Source organism: Pelophylax lessonae, assembly GCF_965119305.1.
Source record: "Pelophylax lessonae genome assembly, chromosome: 6".
NCBI lineage: Eukaryota > Metazoa > Chordata > Amphibia > Anura > Ranidae > Pelophylax > Pelophylax lessonae.
In genome coordinates, this window is record NC_138773.1 from 112,312,788 (window position 1) to 112,319,583 (window position 6,796).

Below are 6,796 nucleotides of genomic sequence, written 5' to 3' on the forward strand. Positions count from 1 at the left end.
CAAGCACAACTATACCCCCTCCCTTGTGCGCGGGTCTAATTACTAGATCCTTATTACTACATAAGGAATCAAGCTCTGCTTCCAGATCTTTGCTCATCCTACTTTTACGTATTTGCATACTGTTCAGATCTCTCAGGACTACGTCTCGGAAGACCTTAAGGGATGGTGCTAAAGATCCTGGGGGATTGAATAATGATGCATTCACTAGTCCTGAATGCTGAAACTCAGTGGAGATGATGTGATTCTCCTTGACTAGGTTACTCATCATATATCTCTTGATGTTAATCTCCCTAACAAATTTGTGCACATCCATATATGTCTGAAATTTGTTCAGACACTTTGGAGGTGCAAATTTCAGGCCTTTATCGAGGATACGTTTTTCAGAATCATTTAAGACAATGTGGCTAAGATTGGAAATGCCTACTCCTGTTATATCTTTTTTCTGTTTAGATTGTATCCTCCTCCCTCCCCTGGTTCCTCTTGTGGTTCTAATAGGCGCTTTAGGCCTTGTTTGGCTTTGTGAAAACCGCAACCTGGATAACTTTGATTGGTCTTGCTATGGGAAGGTTGTCCTTCAGTTTCAATGGCTCTAGGTTCATGAGGATTGTTTATTGAAGGAGACCTGGGACCAGCCTGATTTTGAATTTATCTCTTGGGTGTTCATTATCTCTCAGGGGAAAGAACTGCTTATGCACTGGAACATTATAATGACAATCAGGGTCATTATAATCATTGTCATTTCTATAGTTGGAAGATGGCCTGTTATAATTCTGGTGAGGGCCATAACCTTGGTAGTTAGGGGCTCGATTTCCTGAATCCTGTCTCCATTGTGGGGTATGGTTATATCCCTGTCCAGAGTTACAGGTCAGGAGCATTCTCCTAATTATGAGGATAATAAGGTGAACCACCACCTCTATGATAAGGAGATCCATCATTCCTGATTTGCCGGGCTGCATGCTTGGTTTGGTATGAATTTTGGAGGGACCCACACTTTTTTTTTTTGGCGTGGGGTTCCCCTTATAATCCATACCAGACCCAACGGGCCTGGAAAAGACTGGGAGGGGGGGACCCCAAGTCGTTTTTTTCCAGATTTTATTTTATTGCCAGCTATTCTTTTTTTTACATTCAGCTGTCAGCATTGGTTGTTAAGGACACAGCGGCCGGCTTCCCGACCCGCTCCTTAACAACCAGCTACTCACAATTTGCTAGAGAAAAAAACCCCCATTAAACTGCATGCAAAAATGCATCAAAAATGCACCGCAGAACGTGTCAGAAAAGCATCAACCGCAGCTGCATAGATGTGAACCTAGGGTAACAGAAAGTCGGTTTACAGCAGCAAAAAAAAAAATAATCTGGAAATTAAAGGAGACTGAGAGCGATTTTTTAACTAGAGTTTAGTGACTGTTTAAGTAGAATATGATGAATAATTCAATCAGTACCACCAGTCTAACGATTGTCTTGCTGAACCAGCTGAATTTTGATATTAGGTTGTACGCTCCTTGAGGGCAGGGACTAATGTGAATGTGCAATGTATATGTAAAGCGCTGCGTAAATTGACAGCGCTATATAAGAACCTTAAATAAATAAATAAATAAAATGTGTGAACCCGGCTTTAGTCAATACCCACCTGAGTGATCCGACCAGGAAGTTATCACCTGTATGGGCTAATCATAAGCGAAATAAGTATTTCCCACCCTGTCGGGAACACACAGAAACGCACTTGCCTTTTAGCAAAGGCACAGCGGTGCATCGCATACTAGCACATTATGTGAAACTTACCTGAAAACCAAGCCTTGCAGCGATGCAATGTCATCGCTGGAGACGGCGTCCATCTATACACGTTCTTCCTACTTAGGTTCACAGCTCTGTGACTGGCCAGAGCAGTGATGACATCACTCTCGCCCAGCAGGTTACGGAACACTGCTCTGAAGAAACAGCGCCGGCGGCCGTTCCTTCAGAGCACATGCGCCAGTGACGTAACTGGCTTCTAGGACAGTAAATATCTCGGTGCATGTTTAGGAGATATTTACATTACCTATAGGTACGCCTTAATGTAGGCTTACCTATAGCTAAAACTTAAAGATGGAAGTTTACTTCCTTTTTAACAGAGGTGCACAGGCAGCAATAAAAACTGACGGGTGTTCGAATCCATCATCACTCTAAAACTAAAAAAATGTTTTGCCTTTATACTTTAAAGCCACAAGTGCTTTTTTTTTTACTACTTGCCGGCCGCACGCTGTTGATATACACCTACCTGTACGGCGATCCGGGGGAGCGATCCTGGGGGCGCACCCCCATTAGCCAGCGGAGAAGCCGACTTGCAGGGTTGGCAGCTGCAATTGCCACCGGGCACCCGCAATCGCTCCCCATGGAGCGAGAACAGCAGCCTGCTGTTGTAAACACAGCAGACCGTTGTTCTCTTTAGGAATAAATACAGTGTGCCTGTGATCCTCCTATTTAGGATCACAGGTCTCTGGGGTTGATTCCACAAGCCCATCCTCCTCTAAGTTAGAAAACACCCCCTAGGCATATACTTAACCCTTTGATTGTCCCCGAGTTCACCCCTTCCTTGCCAATATCATTATTACAGTAACAGTCCATATTTTTAGCAAAGTGTCAATTAAGTGTCCGATCTGTCAGCCGCAATGTTGCAGTCCCGCTAAAACTTGCTGATCGCCGCCATTACTAGTAAAAATAAATAAATAAAAAAAAAGACATAAATCTTTCCCCTAGTTTGTAGATGCAATAACTTTTGTGCAAACCAATCAAAATACGCTTATTGGGATTTTTTTTACCAAAAATATGTAGCAAAATACTAATTGGTCTAAAATGATGACATTTTTTTATTGGGACTGTCATATAGCAGAATGTGAAAAACATGGTTTTATTTTTCAGAATTGTCATTCTTTTTTTGTTTTTAGGGCAAAAAATAAAAATCACACAGGTGATCAAATACCACCAAAAGAAAACTCCATGTGTGGGGGGAAAAAGGAGGTCAATTAATGGGGCACAGCATCGCATTACCACGCAATTGTCAATTAAAGTAACGCAGTGCCGAATCGCAAAAAACGGCCTGGTCATTAAGGGGGTAAAACCTTCCAGTCCAGAAATGGTTTACACTACTGATACTTTTTATTGGCTTTTAAAATTTACAAATGTATTAATTTAGAAATTGGATAAAAAGTTTAGCACTGGGAAACACTTTTTGAAAGATAAAAAGTGAATTTTATATACAACTACACAGATCAGATTAAAATTAGGGACATTGTTCCAAATCAGGAACAGCAACTCGAAATCAGGGATAAGTTGGGATCTATGCTGAGTGCTCCTGATAATTCTCTGATGAATCCCAGGCCATTGAGATCATACAGGGAGAAGATAAGGATCGGAGCATGGTATATATCACACGGATCATGTTTGGTGGCACTCACGATATCAGCGGCCGTACAGGAAATTCACTGACAGAAGCAATAAGAATCCGCAAAGCATCTGCACGTGTTCCGCACAACATCCATTCCAGCCGCGATCGATTGCACAGCCTGCCGGAGCCGTCACACACTGTACAGCAGACTATTGCAATCGACTCACGAACTGTCGCACAGTGTTGACGAAGCGGAAGTGGTGGAGCAGCGGGGGATTTGAACTATCAGAGACTCGGGTCGGAGCTCTGTGTACGGATACGGATGGGGTGAGTAGGAGGCTCTGAGCAATTCTGTTGTTGGGCCTTCTCTGCTGTAGCAGGCTTATGGAGCGGATGACGGGGTCTCAGCATGCATTGTTAGGTTGTAGTTAGCAGGGAGAGCACGGAGGGAGTCATTGTTGTTAAAGGGAATGTGTCTGAATTTTTGGATAGAGTGTGGAATGGTTACAATCTCTGCTACCAGTTTGTCTTTGTTTGCTGTCTGTCAGGTTAAGTTTACACAAGCATCCAAAGCAGGCGTTTCTTCTGTGTTTTTTTTTTTATTTTAAGCCCCATGGACCCCTGGTAAAATTATGTGCATTGCGGCGGACAGTATTGGTCACATGGTCGTGTTTGTATCGCATCACGCCAAAATTGATCCAACATATAATATTTTTATACAGAATTAATATAGCGCCAACAGTTTTCACAGCACTATACAACACGAGGGCAGACAGTACAGTTACAATTAGTGATCGACTGATATCGGTTTTTTGTTGCCTATACCGATATTTTGGCCAATGCATATCGGTATCGGCCAATATTTTCGTACAAAAAAAAATGTTTTTTTTAATTTGTTTTATTTGACCAGTACTAAAAGACCCCAAGCCCGTCCTCTGCACTTAAAAGCATTCAAAACGCCAGGTTTGGCTGTTTTGAATGCTGTCATTTTTTTAAATCTGGCGCCAGACAGTACCCGGAAGTGATGTCACTCATGACATCCCTTCCAGGTTTTTGCATGGAGATCCAATCTGAGCCGAATGCGGATTTGATCAGGTCTTTGGAAGCCGTGCCAAATATATTAGTTTAGTTGGCTTTTTTTTTCCCCCAAAGCCCTTGCTCCTCTTCCATTGATTTCAAAGTAAACACGCTGCTAACACACCAATAACACCCCACCCCTACGTTGTTTACAGCGTGTTTGAGATGTGTTTCACTTAGACTTGCTTTGTTGCCTGAAGCGTGATCCACATTCAGACCACTCTTCCATCAGTAGTGGACAGGTGGTGAGGTGTTGTATCGCCTTCTCTCCATTTGTTTTAACCCCTTAAAGTGGAAGTAAACCATCCAAACATTTTCAGCCAAGGAAGCTGCCATCTTAGCCTCTGTCTAATCTCAACTGCCATGATGCTGCACATGTGATTACTTATGACCTCAGCCATTTGATGGTTTTACAGTTTGGTTGGGAGCACAACCAATGTGACAGTTGGCATTCGCAACATGAATGTAACTGTTTTTTGAACTATTAAATTGAGTTTACTTCCGCTTTAACCACTTTAGCTCCGCTCACATTGCTGCTACTGCAGCAATGTGGCTCGTTATCGTCCAGCGACGTAGACCTACGTAGACCCCGCCCCTTGTGGGCGGCGCGCGCGCGCCGCCGGAGGCTCGCTCCCGCTGTGTTCAGTCACAGCTGGAGTCGGGCCAGGGGAGGAGCTGTGGCGATTGCCGCCGCTTTTCCCTGATCGTCAGGGGGAATCTAGTTTGGAGATCTGCCTGCTTGTGTAAACAGAGCAGGCGGATCTCCTAAGTGACAGGCAGGGACAGATAGCATGGTTCAGCATAGCTGAACCTGTGATCTGTCCCTGTGTCACTCAGTCACCTCCCCCCCCCCACACGTTAGTAAGCACCAGGCATACATTAACCCCTCCCTCTCCAATAAAATTAACCCCTTCCCTGCCAGTGTCATTTTTACAGTAACCGTGCATATACAGTGGGTACTGAAAGTATTCAGACCCCCTTAAATTTTTCACTCTTTGTTATATTGCAGCCATTTGCTAAAATCATTTAGGTTCATTCTTCTTCCTCATGAATGTACACAGCACCCCATACTGACAGAAAAACACAGAATTGTTGACATTGTTGCAGATTTATTAAAAAAGAAAAACTGAAATATCACATGGTCCTAAGTATTCAGACCCTTTGCTCAGTATTTAGTAGAAGCCCCCTTTTGATCTAATACAGCCAGGAGTCTTTTTGGGAAAGATGCAACAAGTCTTTCACACCTGGATTTGGTGATCCTCTGCCATTCCTCCTTGCAGATCCTCTCCAGTTCTGTCAGGTTGGATGGTAAACGTTGGTGGACAGCCATTTTTAGGTCTCTCCAGAGATGCTCAATTGGGTTTAAGTCAGGGCTCTGGCTGGGCCATTCAAGAACAGTCACGGAGTTGTTGTGAAGCCACTCCTTCGTTATTTTAGCTGTGTGCTTAGGGTCATTGTCTTGTTGGAAGGTAAACCTTCGGCCCAGTCTGAGGTCCAGAGCACTCTGGAGAAGGTTTTTGTCCAGGATATTACTATACTTGGCCGCATTCATCTTTCCCTCGATTGCAACCAGTCGTCCTGTCCCTGCAGCTGAAAAACACCCCCACAGCATGATGCTGCCACCACCATGCTTCACTGTTGGGACTGTATTGGACAGGTGATGAGCAGTGCCTGGTTTTCTCCACACATACCGCTTAGAATTAAGGCCAAAAAGATCTATTTTGGTCTCATCAGACCAGAGAATCTTATTTCTCACCATCTTGGAGTCCCTCAGGTGTTTTTTTAGCAAACTCCATGTGGGTTTTCATGTGTCTTACACTGAGGAGAGGCTTCCGTCGGGCCACTCTGCCATAAAGCCCCGACTGGTGGAGGGCTGCAGTGATGGTTGACTTTCTACAACTTTCTCCCATCGCCTGACTGCATCTCTGGAGCTCAGCCACAGTGATCTTTGGGTTCTTCTTTACCTCTCTCACCAAGGCTCTTCTCCCCCGATAGCTCAGTTTGGCTGGACGGCCAGCTCTAGGAAGGGTTCTGGTCGTCCCAAACGTCTTCCATTTGAGGATTATGGAGGCCACTGTGCTCTTAGGAACCTTAAGTGCAGCAGAAATCTTTTTGTAACCTTGGCCAGATCTGTGCCTTGCCACAATTCTGTCTCTGAGCTCTTCAGGCAGTTCCTTTGACCTCATGATTCTCATTTGCTCTGACATGCATTGTGATCTGGAAGGTCTTATATAGACAGGTGTGTGGCTTTCCTAATCAAGTCCAATCAGTATAATCAAACACAGCTGGACTCAAATGAAGGTGTAGAACCATCTCAAGGATGATCAGAAGAAATGGAAAGCACCTGAGTTAAATATA

The 6,796-nt window shown here is 44.1% G+C and overlaps 1 protein-coding gene across 1 annotated transcript in view; it reads right to left on the reverse strand.

The window, feature by feature from the left end:
* The window catches only part of REXO5 (RNA exonuclease 5), a 93,853-nt gene extending 90,341 nt beyond the window's left edge, over positions 1–3,512 (reverse strand). The window contains exon 1 of the mRNA XM_082262313.1: positions 3,432–3,512. The gene's annotated coding sequence lies outside the window, so the exon portion shown is untranslated. The remainder of the gene's footprint in view (positions 1–3,431) is intronic.
* Between the last annotated feature and the right edge of the window lie 3,284 nt (positions 3,513–6,796).